This window comes from Triturus cristatus, chromosome 7 (assembly GCF_964204655.1).
Source record: "Triturus cristatus chromosome 7, aTriCri1.1, whole genome shotgun sequence".
NCBI lineage: Eukaryota > Metazoa > Chordata > Amphibia > Caudata > Salamandridae > Triturus > Triturus cristatus.
Genome location: NC_140590.1, coordinates 726,252,465 through 726,275,768, shown reverse-complemented (window position 1 = coordinate 726,275,768; position 23,304 = coordinate 726,252,465). Strand labels below are relative to the sequence as shown.

Here is a 23,304-nt window from a genome sequence, read left to right as displayed (position 1 = left end):
ACAGGCACATTATCCTCGGGGGTGACCTCAATATGGTCTTTCACTCGGCCCTAGACAGATCCGCGCTTCGCTCTCCGCAGGCGGGGGAATTCTCGACCGGGTGTAAGACACAGCTGGCGGAGCTGGACCTCCACGACCTCTGGCGCCGCATGCATCCTACTGATAGAGACTATTCATACTACTCCCACGCACATAAGACCTACGCGCGCCTGGATCACTTTTTGGTCACCGCGCCGGTATGTGCGATAGCTACCGCGACCGAGATGGGGGTGGTCTCCCTGTCTGATCACGCTCTGGTCACCGTCGAGCTTCGACTGCCGCCAATCTCGGGTCCACCGCGGGTTTGGCGCCTGCGGGACACATTGCTGCATAGGAAGGCAGTAGTCACGCAAGTGACGCATGCCATCCAGGACTACCTGTCCCATAATGCGGATTCCAACACTTCGCAAGCGACACAGTGGGCGTCCATGAAGGCTGTGATACGGGGGGAGTTTATAGCTCTTTCCTCAGCCGACAACAAGGAGCGGCGGCACAAGAGGGAGGAGCTCACCCAGCGGGTCCGCAAATTGGAACAGGTGCACCGCAGGACAGGGGCTTCCCCGGGTATGGCGGCAGCTAAAGGAGGCCAGGAAGCTCTTGGCGGCCCTGGACATGGACCGCGCGGAGTACGCGGCTTTGCGCTTACGCCATGCCTACTACACGGGAGGGGATAGATGTGGCCGGCTGCTGGCGAACAGGCTTAGAGCGGCTCGACAACAACAGGTAGTGAAGGAGGTCTCCGACTCCACGGGGTCGAGGGTTACGGAGGACACCCATATAGCTGAGGCTTTCCGGGGATTTTATGCGGACCTCTATACGGGGGACCCCCCGGATGCGTCGGCGACGGCGGCCTATTTGGACTCGATTGCCCTCCCCTCCTTGCCGCCTTTGCAGGCGGAGCACCTGGACAGGGATATACGAGTTGAGGAAGTGATCTCCGCCATCGCCCGACTTAAACACGGGAAGGCCCAGGGGCTGGATGGCTACACATCCCTTTTCTACAAAACGTTCTGTGCGACGCTGGCCCCGCTTCTCACGCGCCTCTTCAACTCCTTCACTGCTCCCGGGGCCATCCCACCGGACCTGCTGCAAGCCTCTATCACGGTCATCCCCAAACCGGGGAAGGACCGGACGCAATGTAGTTCCTACAGGCCGATCTCACTTTTGAACGTGGATCTTAAGCTGTACACTGGGATCCTAGCGGCCCGGTTGGCTCCCCACCTACCGGGCCTTATAGACCCAGACCAGGCGGGCTTTGTCCCCGGACGGCAGACGGTAGACAACACCAAGCGGATAGTTCACCTCTTAGAAAAAGCATCACAGATCCCAGGGGAGAGAATGATGCTTTCGGTGGACGCGGAAAAGGCGTTTGACCGCGTTCACTGGCCTTTTTTGGAGCAGGTCCTGCGGAAGGTGGGGATAGGGGACAGATTCCGATCATGGATTTTCAATTGCTACAAATCTCCGACAGCAGCGGTACGGGTGAATGGCTACAGCTCCAGAAGTTTTGCCATTGAGAGGGGCACGAGGCAGGGTTGCCCGCTGTCGCCCTTGCTCTTCGCCCTGTACATGGAGCCTTTCGCCCGACGGGTGCGGCATAACCCAGCAGTGAGGGGGGTGCGGTTCGGAGGCTTCACTCATGCCATTAGCCTGTACGCGGATGACGTCATACTGTCGCTGGATGATCCGCTCACTGCCCTTCCGGCGTGTATCGAGGAGCTGGACTCCTTTGCCGCGGTTTCGGGATTCAAAATGAACGTGGGGAAGTCAGTGGCGTTGGACGTGTCGCTCAAGCCAGCTACTAGGACCTCGTTGCAGGACCTCTTCCCGATGCTCTGGTCGAAAGAGTTGGTGCCTTATCTCGGGATTCAGCTGGCTCCCACCTTGCCGGCTATGGTGGCGGCTAATTATGCCGCTTTGGGCAGGAAGATTCGAGAGGAGATAGGCCGGTGGGATCGCAGCGCCTTGTCATGGTTGGGCAGAATAGCTGCCATCAAAATGACTGTTTTGCCCCAGATTTTGTATTTGTTTAGGGCGTTACCATTGCAGCCGCCCACGGGCTGGATCCAGCAGACGCAGTCGGACCTGGCGCGTTTCATATGGCGGGGCAAGAAGCCCAGGATGAAAAGGGCGCTCTCTATGCTCCCGCCGGAGGCCGGGGGCTGGGGATCCCGGACCTCCGCAAGTACTTTCAGGCCGTGCAGTTACGCTACTTGGTGGAGTGGAGTAGGTGGGAATCCGACAAGCACTGGCTTTTTCAGGATCAAGCGGTGGCGGGCAGGCCCTTGCAAGAGGTGCCGTTCCTTCGAAGGGCTCACCGCCCGGCGAATCTATATGCCTCCTTCGTCACGCGAGTACCCCTACGGGTCTGGGATGCTACCAACGCTGTGCACGGCCTGACAACATTCCCTTCACCTCTCACACCCTTGCTGGATAATCCGGACTTCACCCCGGGACTGGAGAAGGGGGCCTTCGCTCTCTGGCGGGAGGCGGGGTGTCGGGCCCTGTGTCATATGTATGACCCGGAAGGGGTCTTCCCCTTCGTGCGCTTCAGACAGGAGTATGCGCTCCCGGAGACCGAGAGATTGCACTACCTACAGGCTCGCCACTGGGCGCTGCATCCACAGGTGCGAGAGACGGCTGATAGGAGACTTCTCCCGTATGAGCGGTGGCTTCTGACTCGCACGTCCGACGCGAAGCTGATCACCGATCTCTACAAGCTGTTACAAATACCCTCCTCCCACTTCTATAATCCGGGACGGGAGCGCTGGGAGAGGGAACTGGGCAGGTCGCTGAGCCATAGGGAATGGGAGCAGGTGGCATTTAGGGCCAGGCACTCGGCGTACCATATGGGACTCACTGACACGTTCACCAAAGTCTCGACGTACTGGTACTACACCCCGGAGCGCATACACGACATGGATCATAGCAAGGATGCTGACTGCTGGAGGGGATGCGGGCGGGTGGGCACGCTGCTACACATCCTGTGGGGCTGTCCGCTCCTCGACTCTTATTGGAAGGAGGTGATAGACGATATCGATTCCCATTTTGCCACTGAGCTGCCGCGCTTCCCTGCATACATATTACTGGGACTCCCGAACGGGTTGATGTATCCCTTGAAATCCTGCAGGGGTAGACAGATAGCTATTGCACTGGGATCGGCGATGCAGAACATCCTTGCGCACTGGCGCTCCAAGACACTCCCCACGGTCACGGGCTGGCTTCACAGATTTTGGCATGTGTTGGGGATGGAGAAATTGTCGCTTACACTGGCAGGGGATATAGAGCAGTTCAATGATCTCTGGCAGCCGTTTCAGTCCCTGCTGGTTACTGAATTCAGGGAACTGACCTGCCCGAGATATCTTCGCCTCCTGCGGCTTACGGCCCTGGAGGAATCTGCCTCTTAATTGGTAATGGGGTGGAGTCCCTCTGGGAGAGACAGGGAGGGGGAGACGGAGTGGATCAGACCTACGCACTGGACGGGGGGAGGGCAGGGTTTGGGGTGGGGGTATGGGAATTAGGGGTGGGGGAGGTTGGTGCGGGAGGGGGGGGAACTGTTTTTGATTGTTACGGCACTGTTCATCATCGAAGGTCACAGCGGACTGCAGTATTATTGGCATGTTCGCTACAGGGCCTCCAGCCCGGCATTGGACTTCGCCGCTGTACTCGTATACTCACGATGTGTCGTATTGTTTGTTTCTATGCATTGCAATAATAATAAAAACATTTTAAACCTAAAATCTCCACCTCAGAGGTCTCATGCCCGAGTGCACGGGTGGCCAGGAAATAGTCCAGGCGCGCGTACGTGCCGTGTGCGCTTGAAGTGTGCGTATATTCCCGGGCCGAGGGATTATACAGCCGCCAGAGATCCACCATATCTAACTCCTGTATTGCCATGCGACCCGTCTGTGACAGAGCGCCTACCTGCCCCGTGCGTTGTGCAGAGCGGTCCATCACGTTGTCGAAGACCAGATTTAGGTCACCCCCAAGTAGCAACCTCCGGTCCGTGGAAGCCGACAACTCTGTCAGCGCCGTATGGAGGAAGTGTTCAGGTCTGTCGTTGGGTGCGTAAATCGTGCCCGCTGTGAATGTGTAATCTCCCAGCTGGAATTGCTAAACCAGCAGCCTGCCCTTAATCTCCGCCACCTTATGCATCGAAAGCCCCTTAAACTTCGGCGCTAGAAGTATCGCCACCCCCGCCCGTTTTGTGGAGTCACAGGAAAAGAGCTGTATGGGAAATGACCTAGACTGCAGCCGGTGTGTGTCTTTCGTAAGCAAATGCATCTCTTGGAACAGGCATAGCTCCGCCCCCGACTGTGCGAGAAGGGAAATTATGGATCGTCGTTTAATAGGATTGTTAAGGCCCCGGACATTGAGCGTAAGGATCTTAATTGTTGTTGGAGGCATTCCCACCTGTCAGTAAACGCTAGCTGGTGTCGTGCATCCCTGTGGTGACCGAAGTGTGCCCGAGCCGTCCAACCACCGCCCCTCGAGCCCGACACAGGAGAGAGAAGGAAAAGGAAGAAAAGAAATAGAAAAGAAGAAATCCCCAGCTGACCCCGCGCATCCCCCCTCCCTCTCCCCAACAGTGTTAAGCGAACCAATAGTCCATCTTCCAGGGAACATCGGAATGTTCAATGTCAAGGGGGGAAACGTGGCGTCCCAGAGAGCCTCCCTTCCCCCGCCCGCCCGCCCGCCCTTGCGCCCGCCAGCGACTCTCCAGCGAGTTGTGGGGCAGTGTAAACCACAATGGAACTACAATGTCACTTCCCTCAGGCGGCCCCCCTCAAGGGCCTTCGACCTTTGGCGCCAACGATTCCACCACCGAGGCTAGGGCCTCCTGACGTCCCTGGGCAATCTCCCCGGGGGGGGGCCTCCGCCCTCTGGCACCTCTGCGCCGCTGCTTCAGTTGGCTCCAACCTGAGCCTGGGCCACCGGCTTTCTGAGAGCCCGCTACCTCCCTCCTCCTCCTTCGGGCAGTGAATGTCCAATAGCTTGCACGCCTCCGTCAGGGAACGAAGCTGATACAGCCAGTCATTGTGCCGAAAGATAAGACGAAACGGGTGGCCCCAGGAGTATTTAATGTCCCGTTGACGGAGAGCATCCGTGACAGGGCGGAAGGTTCTGCGTTTTTGTAGGGTCAGGGCGGAAAGATCCTGATAGAGAACCGGGAGACTACCTCGAAAAGTGATGGGGTGTTGTGATCTGACCTTGCGGAGGATCTCCTCCTTCGTGTTGTAGTCCTGGAGGCAGACCAGGATGTCGGCCGGCAGGGCATTATCCGGGCGGGGGGGCCCACCCGGTGGGCCCTATCCAGGACGAGCGCAGTGTCCGCCGGCCTCCCTAGGATCTGGTTAAAGAGCTCCAGCGTGAAGGCAAAGACATCCCCCTCTTCGGCGTTGCGTTTCACCCCCCTGATTCGGATGTTGTGCCGCCTCGACCGGTTCTCCAAGTCTTTCAGGTGGGTTTGAATATCCACCTGCTGGTCATGGAGGCGTAGAAGATCCTGGGGTACTAGGGAGAGTTCCGTGTCCTGTGCATCCATTCTGTCTTCCACCGCTTGCACTCTCTCCCCCATGCCATCCAGGTCCCTCCGTACCTCCCGTAGCTCCGCCGCGAGTTCCTGCTTCATGCATTTGAAGTCCTCCCGTTGTTCCGCAAATAGCGACATCAGGAACGCCCTGGTGATCGGTGCCTCCCCTTCGTCCCCGGCCCCCTTCGGCCGCATTGCGTCAGCCACGGTCGTCTGAGTCTCTGGGGCCGCCGCCGCCGCCCCCCCTGGGGCTTGGCAAACAACTCCTGCAGCAACTTGCTCTGTGTCTTGTCTTTACCTTTACCCCGTTGGGTCGCCAATATTCGAGTGGGCTCACCGCCGTACGGCTCTCTTGGCGTGGCACCAGGAATCAGGCCACAAACCCGCCGGTCAGGTCCCCGAAGTCCGTTCACCGCAGCGCTCCGTCCGCTGCAGGCCCCGACCGCTGCTGGAGGGATGCACGGCCCGCCCTCGTGTTCGGCGCCGTCCACCCCCTCCGCTGGAGGAGCCCGTCTCAGTGGCAACGTCCGTAGGCCCCTGCGCCTCTCTCCGAAGCAGCCTCTGAGGGGGGGCAGGCGGCAGCCGCAAGTGCTCTCCAACTCTTGGGGGTCTCTCCCACCCTGGTGCGGGGTAAGGTGGCGGCCGCCCCCGCCCGCTCCCGTCCCGCTGTCGTGGCGGCGGGCCCGTCTGCTCCGACCCCTGCCCCTCGGGCGCCTCCCGGCTCTTCCTCGCGCCCAGGGGCTCAGCTGTTGTGTGGCGCCTTCGCTTCCTCAGCGACTTGCGGGCAAAGAGCTGTCTCACCTCTGGGGGCCCGGCGTCGCCCCTGCCCCTCCGTGCGCAGATATGGACTCGCCGCCGCTGGCTCTCTCCCCGTCGGGCCCCAATCCTTCGTCTTGTGTGGGTGGCGGCCAGCCAGACAGGCCCTCCGTCTGTCCCAGGCGACCACCAGCCAGGTGGCCCCCGGCTCCGCAGTGGGTGCTGGGCTGCCGCCTCTGCCCGCAGGCGCCCCAGCCGCCTCTCCTTCAATCGAGGCCGGCGCCGCTACGTGCCCTGCTAGGCCTCAGGTCCTCCCGTCGTCCAGCTGCCCCTGCGTCCTTCAGGCTCGTGCTGCCGTCCGTGGCACCCCGCCGCCGTGCCCGCTGGAATGCCGCCCCCACTTCCTTCCAGTCTCAGGGGGTTGGCAGAGCGTCCACGCGCCGCCAGCGCTGCCGCGGGGGTCCCTCACCCACGCCGGTGTCTCGGAACTTTAGGCCGTGGCTGCCGCGCTCGTCACTGGGCCGCGGCCGGCTGCAGACTCCTCCCGCCACCAGACGGTCACCGCTGCTCCAGGGGGCGCCTGAGGGGTGTCGATAGGCTCGCCCCGCACTCCGGCGTCGCTGGCGGTGCTGTGTGCCAGAAACGGGGAAGGCGATCGGCCCCGTTTCGGCGCTGTTCTCGGGCGTGCGAGGGAGAGACAGGGAAATGCGTCTCACCTCGCCGCCATCTTGGCCACGCCCCATAAAACAAGTTTTTAACCTGTTTTATTATATTATTTAATTTTTCATATTTTTGAGAGAGCTGGCAGGGGGGTCGAAGTTCCTCCGCCATAGCAGAGGAGCCGCCGCTGGAATAGAGGTCGATCTGGGCTGTGTCTGCTCTGTTCAGATGCCACCAGCGGCCAGTTGTTGCCTGAGCAGCCTTCCATGTGCAGATGGGCCTCTGTTACCTCCCTTTTACCAAGGGGGCGGAGTTGTCATTCCCAGTCTCTTGCTGGGCCGGCCCACTAATGTATGGGAATTGAGCCTGAGCATAAGTAGCCTCACTTATATTCAGGTGTGGTTCGCCAGTGTGAACTAATCTGTGCACAAAGATTGCTGGCAGCATTTGCATTTTTTTTTATCCCAGTAAAGTTAAGAAAACATGGTTCTTTTAGACAAGGCCCCTCCCAATCTTCTTTTCATAATACTTAAAACACTGAAGCAGTGTTCTGCGAAAAGCCGCAATCTGCAAATATGGGTCACTTTTTTTAGGGTGCCCAGGCCTATTTTTCATCCTGTCTACTGTCCTTTGCATTGTGTCAGTTTGTTTCTGATTGTAATCCGTTAGGGATTAGAGACTCGAGTAAGAAACATGGCGATTTGGAATGCAGGATCTCGCAGGTCTCCATCCATTTCCTCAGCCCTTTTGTTAAGAGTAGCCTCCTTAATATTAATGCCACTAACCTGTGAATCCTACAGAAAGACCACTTTGCGCTACAAAAGGTCAGTGCATCCTTTGCAACACAAAGTAAGCTTCAGTTTGCAATTCAGTCGCTATGCAAACAGTGCGACTGTTTGCAAGACCAGGCTTTTTACATCAGGCCCAAAATGTCAGTCAGTGTTTGACCTCAGTCCAAGAGTACAACTAATCGCATGAAACTCGGGAAATGAAGATCAAAACACATGTTAACTCCATGACTCTAACGTTTTAAATCTTTAAAGAAGGGCATTTTGGGCCAGATGTACAACCATTTTATTTTGCGCCTCGCAATTTGCGACTAATTGCGAGGCGCAAAATAAAATGTACAACAGTGTATTTAACACTGTTTGCGATTCCCAATGGGGTCGCAAATTGCGTGGCTTATTAATATTAATGAGACTCTCGCAATTTGAGAGCCCATTGGGAATGACCGGCCCTCCCAGGGATAGTGCCCTGCTGGGCTCAGCAGACCACCATATCTGGGACTGCTTTGAAATAAAGCTGTTCTTTTTTTAAATGCAGTCAGTTTTCCTTAAAAAATATATATTTTTAAAGAAACGTTTTCGTCCCTGGGACCACTGCCTGCCCTTAAAAAATATTTTCGCATGCATTTGCAAAGGGGAATGGGTCCCCTGGGGATCCCTTCCCATTTGCGAAAGCATTACCACCGACTTGAAGTAGGGGGTAATTGTGAGTGTTTTGCGACCGCAATTGCGGTCGCAAATCATTAGTAAATGGTTTTGTGACTCGCTATTTGGAAGGGAACGCCCCTTCCAAATAGCGAGTCGCAAAACCTATTTAGCGAGTCGCAAACAAATTGCGACTCGCTAAATAGGCTTTGTACATGGCCCATGATGTTTTTGCATGCGCAAACGGGTTCGCAAATATGGGTCGTACATCTAGCCCTTAGTGTTTTAAACAGACTAACTCACAAAGCAAACAGGTATAGCAAAAAACACTGTCAACCTAGGGATGTTTTAAGTAGGCGTGTGCAATGTTGCAAAGCTTTCAAGCCACAAACTTGATTTTTTTGCATCAAAGCTTTGAAACTTTATCAACCCTGCTAATATTTAAAAATATTTAAATATTTATAAAATGAGAATATGTAATTGTTTAAGTTGGTATTTTGTAAATTAGCTGTATTTTTCTAAATTGAACTCCTGTATCTCAAATCTAGAACTTAATAATGAACATATTTACTTATCTGTATCATAAGTATATCTATATATATACATTTTAGACCAGTTTTATGAGTATAGCCCTTTCACTTCAATACAGAAATGTTCTGCTTGAGAATACATCTTTAAAAATGACCAGACTTAATTTTCACCTACAGGCAAAGACAACCAACTTTGAAGTCTTAGTAAAGTTTATCAACTTTGCAGAACTTTAGGCACACAATATATTTTTCACAAACATCTAGTTTTGAATGCACCCATTAAGAATCAGAGGCATATTTCAAACTAGTTCTTTAAATATATTGTCTGAAATTAAAGGGCTCCAGAAACATCTTCAGGGGACAAATCATTAAATAATCCAATACTTTAAGGTGCTCCTCTATACCCAGAAGCAGTGTTTCATTGCAGCAAGAGAAGTTTGCACCCATTACAAATGTATGCGCCCATTAGCAATATATGGACCCATTAACAATGTATGCCCCCATTAGAAATGTATGCACCCATTAAAAATGCATGCGCCCATTAGAAATGTATGTGCCCATTACAAATGTATGCGCCCATTAGAAATGTGTGCGCCCATTAGAAATGTGGGCGCCATTACAAATGTAGGCACCCATTAGAAATGTATGCGCCCATTAGAAATGTATGCGGCCATTAAAAATGTATGCGCCCATCAGAAATGTAGGCACCCATTAGAAATGTATGCGCCCATTAGAAATGTAGGCACCCATTAGAAATGTATGCGCCCATTATAAATGTATGCGCCCATTAGCAATATATGCGCCCTTAAGAAATGTATGCACCCATTAGAAACGTAGGCACACATTACCATTAGAAATGTAGGCACACATTAGAAATGTAGGCGCCCATTAGAAATGTAGGCGCCCATTAGAAATGTACGTACCCATTAGAAATGTACGTACCCATTAGAAATGTATGCTCCCATTAGAAATGTAGGCACCCATTAGAAATGTAGGCACCCATTAGTAACGTATGTGCCCATTAGTATGCACCTAGTTCTCCTCACGGTACCTGTGTCAGTGAACAGGCCATCAGCATTCTGAAAATAATATGGTAATAGAATTGCTGCATCAAATGCTAGGTCTGAATATGACATAGCACAGTGCAGCTGGTCTGCAATACACAGTGCTGCCCAGTATGTCACAGTATGGCTCAACACTGTGTGACCTAACAGTGCTGCTGGTCTACAGTACACAGTGCTGCCCAGTATGTCACAGTATTGCACAGTATGACTCAGCACCTTGCAACCTAACAGTGCTGCTCATATCTAATACACAGTGCTGCCTAGTATGTCACAGTATGACTCAGCACTGTGTAACCTAATAGTGCTGCTAGTCTACTGTACACATTGTTGCCCAGTATGTAACAGCATTGCACTGTATAGTTCAGCGCTGTGCAACCTAACAGTGCTGCTGATCTATAATACACAGTGCTGCCCAATATGTCACAGCATTGCACAGTATGGCTCACCGCTGTGCAACCTAACAGTGCTGTTTATCTATAATACACAGTGCTGCCCAGTATGTCACAGTATTGTCTCAGTGCTTTGCAACCTAACAGTGCTGTTGATCTATAGTACACAGCGCTGTCCAGTATGTCACAGCATTGCACAGTAGAGCTCAGAGCTGTGCAACCTAACAGTGCTGCTGTTTTATAATATACAGTGCTGCCTAATATGTCACAGTATGGCTCAGCACTGTTTAACCTAACAGTGCTGCTGGTCTACAGTACACAGTGCTGCCCAGTATGTCACAGTATTGCATATTATGGCTCAGCGCTGTGCAACCTAACAGTGCTGCTGATCTATAGTACACAATGCTGTTCAGTATGTCACAGCATTGCACAGTAGGGCTCAGCACTGAACAACATATCAGTGCTGTTGATTAATAATACACAGTGCTGACCAGTATGGCTCAGCACTGTGCAACCTAACAGTGCTGCTGATCTATAGTACACAGTGCTGTTCAGTATGTCACAGCATTGCACAGTAGGGCTCAGCGCTGAACAACATATCAGTGCTGTTGATTTATAATACACAGTGCTGACCAGTATGACTCAGCACTGTGCAACCTAACAGTGCTGCTGATTTATAGTACACAGTGCTGCCCAATATGTCACAGCATTGCACAGTATGGCTCAGCGCTGTGCAACCTAACAGTGCTGCTGCTCAGCTCTGTGCAACCTAACAGTGCTGCTGATCTATAGTACATAGTGCTGCCCAATATATCACATCATTGCACAGTAAGGCTCAATGCTGTGCAACTTACAGTGCTGTTTATCTACAATACACACACAGTGCTGCCCAGTATGTCACAGCATTGGAGAGTATGGCTCAGCACTGTGCAACCTAACTGTGCTGCTTATCTATAGTACACAGTGCTGTCAGTATGTCACAGCATTGCACAGTAGGGCTCAGCGCTGTGCAACCTAACAGTGCTGATGGTCTATAGTACATAGTGCTGCCCAGTATGTCACAGTAGGGCTCAGCGCTGTGCAACCTAACAGTGCTGATGGTCTATAGTACATAGTGCTGCCCAATATGTCACAGCATTGCACAGTATGGCTCAATGCTATGCATCCTAACAGTGCTGTTTATCTATAATACACACACAGTGCTGCCTAGTATGTCACAGAATTGGAGAGTATAGCTCAGCACTGTGCAACCTAACTGTGCTGCTTATCCATAGTACACAGTGCTGTCAGTATGTCGCAGCATTGTACAGTAGGGCTCAGCTCTGTGCAACCTAACAGTGCTGATGTTCCATAGTACTTAGTGCTGCCTAGTATGTCACAGTATTGGCTCAGTGCTGCGCAAACTAACAGTCCTGCTGATCTATAGTACACAGTGCTACCCGGTATGGCACCGCATTGCACAGTATGGCTCAGCGCTGCGCAACCTCCCAGTGTTGCTGATCTACTATACTACACGGTGCAGCTCAATATGATACAGCTCTGTCGAATGCGACACTGATGAACAACATGACAAACACCTTCAGTCCAAGTGGCTGGTTAATGGCTGATAACAGTAGCTAACGATCCTATCAGAATTATAAATGTGGTTGGAATACCACGTCGGGGCTATTTTATGTAGAGATTTCAACTGCTGCGAGCAGGCGACACCTCCAAAAACATGTAGGGATTGGCAGGATAAGCCTGGCTGCTATATTTACTGCCCAAAATGTCATAATAGCCGCCTTTCCTACCACCGGGCAAAAGCAGGCCCCACGATAACAGTATTTCGGAAGTGAGTGCGAGGGGAATAACGGCTGTTATCAAGCGTCACTCGTGAGGGCCGTTGTCAGAAATGATGGAGTATAGTAGAATATGACACAGCACTGCTGAGGGTGACAGCTTCCACCAACACCACAGCGCTGGCTTACTCTACACCGTATTTAACTTAAGAGCTGCTCAACGCGATGCGATCTGATATTACGCGGTTTTGTAAAGTGTGACAGGGCACTTCCAGACATGATGGTGTTGAACGGAATGACGGTGTTTCCCTGTACAACACAGCACTAAAGTGTATTAATACACAGCGGTGCGCTAAATGCCACGGTACTGCCTGCCCAGCATAACACAGAGCTGCTCCGTATGAACCAGACCTGTTCAGTACAACATAACGCTACCCCATAGACTTTGATTTCGATCCGTAAGCCGCAGTGTACAACTGATCTATGCAGCAGCTGCTGAACTCTCTGAGCATTGTTTCCCGCTTGGACGGATTCTATTCTGCAGAGATTTCGCATGTCTGCACCCTGCGTGGTACTTAAAACCCAGCTGCTTTTTGCTGCCTACTGTGACATAGATTGTGCTGGGTCAGGCGCGCAACACCCATTGGGCTCAAGGAGCTTCAGTCCCCCCCCCCCCCCCTCGTGTGTGTCAGTCCGGGCTGAGACAGCTTCCCGGGCACCCCAACAGACAGTTTTTGAGCTTATCGCAGCCGCACCCGAGTACTTCACAGGTCTTTAAAAAGACCCTTTACGTGTTAACCAGGCTTTGTTGTGTTTTCACCCCTTCATCTCCACTCTGCCTATTGCTGGAAGAATTAGCCCCCCCACGAAATTTTTAGTAGCAAGGTTAATGGGGCAACATGTTATAAACTGAAATTAAACGAATTTAGCACACGATCCGTAGAATATATATAATCATGTCTATCTCCCCCCATCCACCATCCTTCCAAGTCAGTCAGGATCTCCTACTTAGAAATATGCTTCACTAATTGAGAACTAGCATCCTAAAATGAGTGAGCAGAGACGTTTTAAGGCATGGACAAGGTGAGCAATTGCCCAGGGAAGGTGGCCCCTGGTAAAGTGAACTTCCTTTGTAGCTCACATCTGTGTATTTCTCCATCTCAACCTTAATTTATAATTCAATATTTTTAGGCAACATAGGGCTTGAATTGGGGGGGTGTGGCGAGCTGCCAAAGATGGCAGACGCGTGAGCACAGTGCTCCACATCGGCCCTGAATTTTTCTGACTTAAATAAGCGCCGCAAACCCATTTTTAGGTCTTGCCTGGCGTAAGACTGCACAGACATGCGCAATCTCGCTGGTGAGATTTAACGTTTTGGTTAGATTTCTCTAGTGGGCTTTAAGCCCCGCCCCTCCTTTCCATTGGCTGGCGTCACCGTTTATGCTAAACGGTGGCCAGCCATTGGGAAGGAGCGTCTCGTGACGTACACTTTTCTCTTTTAGAGCCATCCCAGTTGGACTGGCTGCCCCGACTTACTGCTGGCGTAAAAGGTTTTTTATCTTTATTCGGCCAAACACATGCCCCATAAAGATAAGAAACCAGTCATGCGAGGCAGTCCAACTGGGACGCTCTAAGAGAGAGTTATTGTTGGCGTTGCAGTGCGTGCCTGCAGTGTCGGGGACCCGGGCTCACTCCTCTCGGTCAGGCGCTGCAGCAGTTGAACGCAGGGCAGCAGAAGAGGCTCTCCCGGCGGGTTCCGACGGCGTCTCGGCCTTCGCTTTCGCCGGCCTTCGCTTTCCCTATATGTAATCCACTTTGCATGTGGTATAGGTTTGTTTCAAAAACTCGAGTTAGTGCTGACAGCGACAGTCCCACACCACACATCCGGTGTCCGAGCTTTGACGAAGTAAGACGCAGCAATTCCGAATGAAGCGCGTGTGTGTGGGGGTGACTCAATACTGCTGTATATAAGCATGCGGGTGGTATGAGAATGCCGAACACCTTAATTACTTTTGATAGATTACGCTATCATGAGTGTTTTGAACAAGTGAATAACGTTAAGAGTCGATGTAAATGGGTTATATAGATATCTATTGGGTTTGGTCTTACAATTAGTAGATCCGAACATTTAGAATCGGAACTCCTTCGAGTACCGGTGTTGCGGAAACATTTTAGACCTCTGCACTTGAGAACACTCGAAACACTATATATATGGAAAGGCTCAGTATTAACTTCTAGAGTACGGGCGATGCAGCACAAAAACACGCGGCTCCCAAAAACTCACGGAAGCACGTGATTAATTGAGTTTGTAACTACATGATCACTAATATTTTTGAACCTCCATTGTTTTATACCTCTAGTGTGTGACTACAAGACGGCACCAAAAATCACGTGACCCGCATGGTGCAACCTAGCACCACCCAGTAGGTGAGAATGGCTAATTGATGAACACAGTTTTTACAACAAAAAGGTGCAGGGTTGGAGAGGATATCCGGTTCACACACGTGGCACCAATTGAATATTCCCCAGTTTTGCCCCCACCTTTTTGTAATTGAGTACGGGGTATACAGGAAAATACAATACTATTACCCCATAGGCCAGTAAGATATATTAGTTGAGAGTTTGAGAGTTGACCGGGCAGGGGTAGAGAGTTTTTTCGGAATAGTCACACTCAAGTTAGAGGTGTGGATTATGACACAAACACTGCAATATAACAGATGATATCGCACCTATCACGGGTGGAGTGATATAGCCACATAGATCATTATTATAGTCGTCACCATGGGTGTTAGTCCAGAATAGAGTGCTAACATGTCGCTGACACTTTTTTCTCCTTCCAGAAAATCTACTGGACTTCAAATCTTAGGTGAGTGCAATAGGCCTCATTTTTTATCTGGGTTTGCATGTAGTACATGATCAAACTTAAGTCAGGGAAACCAAAAACTAGACTAGACAGCCCTGAAGAAGGCCCCAGACCCTTGTGGGCTCTGTGCGTGGGCCGAAACATGTTGGCAGAACAAGTGGGTACATTTGAAACAAGAATTTCAAAATAACCCCATCACAGCATAAGCTTTTTATTTAGTACCCCAGGTACCCCAAAAATAAAGTTTCGAATCAGGGGTATACCTTGAGGTAATTTTAGAATTTATCACTGAACTGGTTCCCTGCATAACCAGAGAAAATTTATATAAGAACTCCCAGCACATCTTTTGGTTGAGTCCGCCCAGGTAGTACCATCTTACCTGGGTGTGGAAAGACGCCAATGATGAAGCATGTCACTATTAGTGAGTGAGGCGTCTTCTCCAATATCTTTGGATACCCCTACTCTTCCCATGGTTATGCTTAATGATAACATCTGACATACGGGTCAATATATCGATTCTACAATTGACTCCTAACATCTATTGAACCAAATTCGGGGATATAGGAACTAGCAGTTGGTTCTGTGTTATTATATCTTTGGGAGATTGCAACTGCTTTGCTTTTCTCTCACTCTCTCTAGTGTTATAAAATAACTGACAGAATACCTCACATCAAAATTAGGCCAGCTTGAGGACATCGTCCCTCCTAGCAGTGTGGTCCCTCCTCAAAGCAGGGTGAGCTCCCTCAGGGAACTGTGAAGTCAGGGCTTTAAGTGGGGATGAAAAAACTGGAGGGTCTCTTAAAGGGGCGTGGTCAATGTAATTAAGGGCGTGGCTTAGAAACACGTAAGCTAAAAATCTGTCTTTAGCACAGTGTGTCGCCCTAATTGTATTTTGCTGTTCCTGTCACTGCGTCCAGATATATGATACAACAAGTCACATCATACCTACAAGTCAGGACTTTGTCAATGGTTGCTAGTTGCATAATATAAACATGCATTGAAAATGCAATAGGCCTCGCCTTTTATTAAGTTAAAGCCATTTGCTTTGCTATATAATACCATTAGCAAAGCAAATGGCTTTAACTTAATAAAAGGCGAGGCCTATTGCATTTTCAATGCTTGTTCTAGCTGAGAGTGATGGTCCCGCTGTGAGGAGTCGAGGCGCTGACCTTGAATGGTAATACGGTGGAGCGCCAAGGGCTGCTGGTAAGGGATGATCGAGTGAGGACGCGAAGCCTGAAGCCCCGGCCTCGAGTGTCGGACTGGGGCGGGGACGCCGGAGCTGGCAGGCGATCGCTGCGGAGTAGCTGTGGGGCCCAAGCCGATGAAGACAACCCTGCCGCGGCAGAAAACAGCTCATGCTGTCTCGAGGTGGATGTCTGGTTGAGATACCCGGGACCAGCATGACCCTCCCGGTTGGGCCGGGAGGTAGGACACAGAGCGCTACACCTTGGGCTCCCGTGTTACGAGAGCTACCGGAGCCGCTCAGCCGAGGGAGCAGTATGAGAGCGGGACCCAGCCCTGGAGAGACGAACCCGCCAAGACAGAATCTCCTAAGCACTATTGTGGAGAGGACGCTGGCCTGTTTCGGAGCTCCCAGCATTATGGCTGTGACGCAGTTACACCGAGGTGAGCAATGCGGAAAATCCCGGGCAGCGGGAGAGACGACTGTCCCTGAAGCGGCAGGCGGAAAGCGGGTCACACTGTGGGTGCCCCTGCTGCATAGTGGAAGCTGCATGGAGCGCTGGCCTGGGAAGCCCGGGGGAGTTTAGAGACACTGAGTTACACCCCCAGGGAGCAGCAGAGTGTATAAGGCCCGCGTGGGGTGATCTGTGCATTGGTACGGCTGGCCTAAACTGGAACATGGTGGAAGCGGTGGTGGGCACATCAATAACAAGACAGGGGATCGGCCCGGGGGCCCATTGAGGAACTCTTCTGTGGTACCGGGACTGCGTAGGTGTACGATTGAAGGTGACCCCAGGAGTGGCGCACTGGGATAGCCCAGGGCACGGAGGAAGAGGCCTGCGCAGCCTTGGGACCCTGGTTGCCTTGACCAGTGGGTGAATACTACATGCTGAAGGGCTGCTGAGCAATCTGTGGCCCAACGGGGCGCATCCCGAAGCCTCATTGCGGCGTTGTGGTTGGGTCCCATAGCATCTGTAATGATGGGGAAACCACTGGGGAAACAAACCGGCACAGCCCTTGAGCACGAGGAGGAGCCCCTACAGCGACAGAGGGGTAGCCCTGAACCCCAACCGTGATCATATCCTATCCAGCAGCAGCTCTACAGAATACTAGAAGCCATATCAGACACAAAGGCCACGCTCCACCAAGATATAAGTATGGTGTTAGTGGGCTTAGGCCTCCTCCATGCACAGCATCAGAAACTTAGTATGCAGTTGAAAGGAGTTGAAACGGGACTCCAAGAACTAACGGCAGAACATAAGGCCCTCTCCCAGCGAGTGACGGAACTTATGGACAAGGTCCAGATACTGGATCGACGGGTGGAGGATGGAGAAGGTCGTAGCCGCTGCAATAAAATAAGAATTCTGGGGCTGCCGGAAGGAATTGAAAAAGGGGACATAGTGGCCTACCTGGAGCCGTGGCTCAAAGATGTTGTGGCCACTGGGGCACTGACACAGTTCTTCACATTAGAAAAGGCGCACCGTGTGCTGGCCCGCCCAGCAGCACCAGGTCGTTCCCCTCGACCAGTAGTGGCTAAGTTACTACACTACAAAGATAGAGACATTATCTTACAGAAAGCCCATGCGGAAGGCCCATTCAAACTTGATAACGCTAAGGTCTCCATGTTCCCAGACTATACATTGGATGTTCAACAGAAACGGGCCTCGTACTACGAAGTCAAAAAGGCACTCAGAGAGGAGGGGGTCCAGTATTCGCTCATGTTCCCAGCCAAACTCTGCATCACAGTTTATGGCAAGACTCACTTTTGTGACTCCTCTCAAATTGCTTTGGATTGGATCAAATCCTCCCACACCGAAAAGCCAGATCTGGCACCGAAGCCCCAGCGGCCACCGAGGGACCGGAAAACTGGAAAGCGCTTCCAGAGACGATCGGAAAGGATAGGAGCGAAAAAACCAAACTCATCTCAAACTGATCTGGAAAGAGCAGTGGTGCTGCATGCTGTGGCGGAGATAGCCGGGGTAGGGCCCCCCGTTGGAACAGGGTTCCGTATCTACGAAGGGGTCTGGTGACTCGGAATCGGATTAGTCTTGTAAAGGTAGTCTAGAGCTCCCACACACAGCGGATGACATTATATAATTTGGGAGCGATCGCTTTGAACTGTTATGTGACTGGGCCGGTGCTGAAGTTCATGTAGTGGTACACGCAGGACTTGATCTATTACAGGTTGTGATAGAATTGATAAGGTAGCATAACCGCGACCTCCCCCGAGAGCCTTCACTGCATATGGTTTGGGCCTTCATTGCTTTGTAGTTTTGATAGAGGGAAGTTTGGGCAGATGGCCATTGCCAAAATGCTCTGGGGCCGGGGAGTTGTTTCAAGTTTGGATTCATTACAGTTGGCCGGTCATGATTCCGCTGCATGTGGGGATGCCACACTGATGCTGTTTGCTGTCTCGGGGGTGTGGGAGTGGTTGGGGGGAGTGGCCTGTGTAGCCTGACGGGTGGGTGATGGTGCAACAAGGAGTGAAATTGCTTACCTGGAACATCAGGGACATGGGTACCATGGCTAAACTTTATAAGATTTATAATTATCTGAAGCGACGAGGAGTGCAAATTGCGCTATTGCAGGAAACCCACTTGACCAAGGGGGAGGTGGAGAGGCTGAGGAGGCGATGGAGGGGTCAGATTTTTGCAACTGGTTTTTCGGCATTTGCCCTATGGTTGTTTTATTTTATTTATTTATTTATGGTATTTGTAAAGCGCAACACTCATCCCAAGGGATATCACGGCGCTAAGACCAGATGAAAACAGCGGACGGTTAGAAAGGGTTTTTTAATGATGGAAAGGAAACAGGTAAGTCTTAAGCTTTTTTCGAAACAACAGATAGTTGGTTGTATGTCTGAGATCGTTGGGCAGCTCGTTCCATCTCTTGGCCGCTAGGTAAGAGAAAGAGCGGCCGCCCGTTCTTACTTTATATATGCGTTTAGTCCTTGCCAATGCTGAATTAGTGGAACGTAGGTTCCTGGTAGGAACATAGAATTCCATTCTATCCTGGAGTATGGTAGGACCCGTCCTATACAGGGCTCTATGGGCGTGACAGAGCAGCTTGAAGGCAGCCCTCTGGCGCACAGGGAGCCAGTGAAGGGTTCTCAGGCATTCCGATGCCGAGTCTAATTTGCCCTTATCACAGATCAATTTGGCGGCTGCATTTTGCAGTACTTGTAGGCGAGAGAAGAGGTGTTCGTTCATCCCCACAAATAATGCATTCCCGTAGTCAAGACGGCTGACCAATAGGGCTTGGGTAACTGAGCGTCTACAGTTCAGTGGTATCCATGGGAATAGTCTCCTAGGAGCTTCAAGATGGCGAAGCCTTTGCCACAAAGAGATTGTACATGGTCTTTCATGGATAACTCATCATCCATAGTAATTCCCAGATTTCTGGCATGTTGTTTAGGGGTGGGAGCCTGACCCAGAGCTCCCACCCCCTGTTGGTGTGAATTTGACCGGGAGTCCCCTTTGAGACAACCTGCACCGCAATAGACATAGAGGGACAATATTTATTGGTGGCAGGGTGACTATCAGGTCAGGAGATAACACTCGGTTGTTGCTACGCCCCCAATGAAGACCAACTGACATACTTGGCCTCCCTCTCTGCGCACATAGCGAGCATAGCAACAGGGCAGGTGGTGTTGGGGGTGATTATAACTGTGTGGCAGATGTCTTAAATGGATCGTTCACATCCACTGCTGATGGGAGCACAAGCACATAGGACGGCCACGGGGCTGCGGGAATGGATGGCACACTGGGACCTACATGATATATGGCGCGTACATCATAGTGGGGTTAGGAATACTCCTGCTACTGGCACCTACATCCCCTCCACACAATAATAGATGCATTCTGGTGCTCCGAGTCCTTTGGCTCTCTAACCCAATCTACCGAATATTTAGGCCATACATACTCCGATCACAGTCCCCTGATGCCGACATATTGCCCTCGGAGGCGTAGGTCCCCGATACCCACATGGCAGCTCAGACCTTTGTCACTTAGGATGAGCCGTTTGCGGAGTCTTTGCGCGCTACTGTGGACATATACTTCAATGAAAATGCGGATACCGCCTCCACAGCAATTGTGGAATGGGAGGCGTTTAAATTGGTGGTAAGAGGATTTTGCATGGAGCAAACTATTGGGATACAAAGAGAGCTGCATAGAGAGCTCACAGGGCTTGAGGATGAGCGGCGGATCCTAGATAATATGCAAGGGTCGGGGACCTGAACACGCGAGCAATTACTGGCAAAGCGAAAACAATATGATGAGGCACTAGAAAGGCTTCGTTCCCATGACTACAGAACGTACATGGATAGAGTACAGAGTGAAGAGGGGAAAGCAGGGCGACTACTGGCGTGGCTCGTCAGGCCTGAATCACGGGGATCTCCGATCACCCGGATCAGAACTGCGGAGGATAGTATCGAGTATGACCCGGACATGATAAATAGCGCCTTCCAAGCATACTATAAACCATTATATACAGCCCCGCGAGGAGCACCACAGGATGAAATTCCTGGCTACCCCGGCCCTGAAGGTGGTCGAGGAGGAAGCCGTGGGGGATTTTGAAGGACCGGTTACGCTCCAGGAAGTCAGGGGTGCCATGTCGCTGTTAGCCGGAGGTAAAACTCTGGATTTTGATGGCCTACCTACAGAGTTCTATGTGAAATATGGGCCCACATTCGCCCCCTGCCTGGTTACTCTGTATAATGAGGCTTTGAGATTGGGACACTTGCCGCCCTCCACGTGCTCTCCAATGGTGATACCACTCCCTAAGACCGAAAGCTTGGAGGCAGGGGTAAGAGATTTTGATTTTAAGTTACTGAGTAAAATCCTAGTGTTAAGATTGATACCTCACATGAAGAACTTGATTCACCGTGACCAAAATGGATTTGTTCCTTCTTGGAAGACATCTTATAATCTCCGCCACCTATACTCCGTATTATACCATGCTGAGGCCCAGAATCTACCGCGAGCAGCCCTGCTCTCTGTGGATCTGGAGAAAGCATTGGACACGGTCAGCTGGGATTACCTTATTGGGGTTATACAGAAAATGGGACTGGAACTGGGACCGTATTGGCTTAAATGGGTACAGCGATTATACACCTCCACGATGGCAAGGGTCAAAACTGGTGGTACCATCTCTCAGATTACGCAATATCCTGTGGGACCCGACAGGGTTGCCCATTGTCCCCGCTATTGTTTGCACTAGCGGTTGATCCGCTGGTGGAGTGCTTCCGCAGAGGGGGGTAGGGACTTCGGATGTCGCTGATCTGTTGATCTATCTGTGCGACGTGAGCTCAGAAGCGAACGCCGCCTTTCAACTACCGGAGAGCTTTGGCCCACATTCTGGCCTTTGGGTTAATCAAACACCTGTTCCCGGTAGCCAGCCCACATACTAGGCCTGGGGACCTTCCTGCTAGATATAACTGGTCTTCTACTTCCTTTAAGTACCTGGGCATTCAAATCTTTCACTCCTTGGAGGACAGGAGAGACGGTAACCTGGGGAGGGCAGTTCGCTCCCTATGCTCTAGTGTGGCCTTTTGGAGCTTGCAGAGACTGCCGCTGATGGCTATAATCTCGCTGACCAAGATGGTCATGCTACCCCGGTTGCTATATTTGTTAGTTAATTTGCCAGTAATGATGGCTGCGGGCTGGTTTAGACCTCAAGACGCATTGGTGCGAGACCTTATTTGGGCAGACGGCAGGCGTAGGGTTGCGTTGCGGACACTGCAGCGCGGTAGGAGTGAGGGTGGTCTGGGGGACCCAGATTTTGAATTCTACCAGTTGGCGGCGCAGCGTCAGTGGGTGTCGCAATGGTTGGAGGGAGTGAGCCTGGAGGTAACGTACTTGGCAGAGCCTGAACAACACCCGCAATTATTATTAGCTAAACTGCTGAACCCAGCCACAAAATTTCCCTACACATCGACCCTGCATGCTACGGCTTTGCAATGCTGGAGAAGATGTATGGCTAGATTGCCGGCAGGCCCGAGATACACTCCGGTATTGCCACTGATAAGGCTGCCTTATAGGGAACCTCAGGCAATCTTAGGGGCGGAACAGTTAATGACCAGGACCGAGGTTGGGATTGATACAACCGGGGACTGTTTTCAGGACCACAGCCTGCTCCCCTTTGCGAACTTAGCGGAGAGTTATGGGCTCCCTGTGGGACAGTTTCTTATGTATGAAACACTGGTGAGGCGTTTGATCGACTGTGGGGTGCGGGGGGAGAAGAACCGGCAACACACGGGGTCCTCCATTCACTGATAACGTTGGGTACAGCTGGCCACCAAATAAAATGGTTTTATGCGTCGCTCCTAGAAATATCACTGGTGCCGCTGCTTGTCCTCTGGGGGAAATGGGAGAGGGTTCTTGGTAAAACAATCACAGACGCGGAATGGCGCCGCATTTTGGAATCACCTAAGAAGATATCACGCAACACCCGCCTTAAATACTTGCAGTTTAATTATGTCCATATGACATATATGACCCTACACTGTATACAGGCTGCATTCAGAGGGGAACTCAGAGAGTGTACAAAATGTCAACAGTTAGATGCATACTTTCTCCACATGACCTGGAGTTGCGCGGCCATACAGGGATATTGGGACGCGGTGATGACTAAAATGAATAATACTTTGGGTCGTACACTAGCCCATTCACCTAAAGTCTGTCTTCTGGGATTATACCCCAGTTCGCTTAAACGCCAGGTGGGCCACCGATTTATTGATCTGTCCTTGGCCCTGGCCAAGAGGCGAATTGCTATAGCATGGAAATCAGTAACGGGCCATAGGTAGGGGTTTGGATCCAGGAGGTGATAAATTGAGCAGCAGCAGAGGGCAGAGCCTTGCATAAAGAAGTGCTGAAGGGCATACGTAGGCGCCCTATTGCAGAGGCTTGGAGGGAGGTACTATATAATTGGGAACACCCAAGCTACTCCAATAATGGAGAAGAGGGGGATGGAGATGTATCGAATGGCTCCGATGGAAAGGTCCGCGTGCACGATAACTCCCCCCACTGGGAGCTCCCCCACGCGCGTTCTTTCCCCCCACCCGTCACCACCACTGATACT

General features: G+C 51.6%; 1 protein-coding gene across 1 annotated transcript in view; it reads left to right on the top strand.

Annotated features, from left to right (window-relative positions):
• CCDC40 (coiled-coil domain 40 molecular ruler complex subunit) overlaps positions 1 to 23,304 on the top strand; it is a 708,731-nt gene that overhangs the window by 664,060 nt on the left and 21,367 nt on the right. The window lies entirely within an intron of this gene.